This window comes from Cynara cardunculus (assembly GCF_001531365.2).
Source record: "Cynara cardunculus var. scolymus isolate 2C chromosome LG 1, CcrdV1, whole genome shotgun sequence".
NCBI lineage: Eukaryota > Viridiplantae > Streptophyta > Magnoliopsida > Asterales > Asteraceae > Cynara > Cynara cardunculus.
This window is the reverse complement of record NC_037528.1, coordinates 38,295,979-38,297,189: the sequence shown is the minus strand read 5'-3', so window position 1 is coordinate 38,297,189 and position 1,211 is coordinate 38,295,979.

Below are 1,211 nucleotides of genomic sequence, written 5' to 3'. Positions count from 1 at the left end.
TGGTACTAACAATCTTCCTTGCATTGTGAAGTCTACTAATGATTTGATTAATCTTAGCAAGAGAAGGATTTTGTGCTCAACATGCAGAACCAAATGTTTTGTCAATAACAAAAGGTTCAACAGGTGGCATGGTGATAACAATTATCAGAACAGTTGGAAAGGTAAKAACAGGTATGATCACAATTACTCATACGATTCATATTTTAATCCTGGTCATCCTGTTCATAGTGCTGAAAAGAATACATCCTATAGAAAGAAATGGTTTGGTAGTTACAACATACCCCAACCAAATTCTAACATATGAGGACCCAAGTCTGTTTGGGTACCAAAATCTACTTGATTTGGTTTTGCAGGTGTGTCAAGTTTATGCTGATCAGAATATCATTCCAATGATACATCTATGCAGGGGGAGTTGTGAATTATTTCAAACTAAGGCTTCTGAACACTTCAGTTCAGGACCCGTGCTTTACCGAGTGTGGTTTCTAAACACCCAGTTTAGAACCTGTACTTAAAATGTTTTCTTTTTCATTTTTGAGCTTAAAATGATTCATTACTTAAATCTATTTTCTAGGGGGAGTTTCCTTAGAAAGTTCAATAATTGSTTTTGGAAATTGATTTTTTTTTTAAAACGAGTACATTCTCCGAATAGGTATTTCTTGAGATTTTACTTGCGTAAATTCTCATCGTACATAATTCCAATACCTGTTTCAGCTATTCTTCAAACTGTTATTATCACGTCTCTTAGACGAAAATCATTTTCGGTGATAATACACTCGTTTGTATTCAACATTGTTTTCTGATATTGTTTCTTTGATTGATTCATATTCATTCATTCATTTTTTTTAATATCAGAATCTGTAAACTTGTTCTTACAGATCTTCATTCGTTTCTCTCAGACATACAGAATAATCGAATTGTTGTCGCATCATTCTTCATTGATTGTGCTTAAAGCCAAATTCTTTGATCAACTTTTATCTGATCATTGTGCTTTAATGAAATAATATTTTTGATCATCCATTGTGATCATATGTGCATAACGCAAACTTTTAGGAGGGACTGAGTGCTAATCAAAAATACCTCTATGGAATGTCAAAACCGACAGACCTACCCAAGAGGACAACCATATCTGAGTGAGCTTAGATACAAAGGGTTTGTGTGCCGAGACTAAAATGAAAAAGAGAGGGGTAGTTGTTGTGAGCTAAAAGAATTGA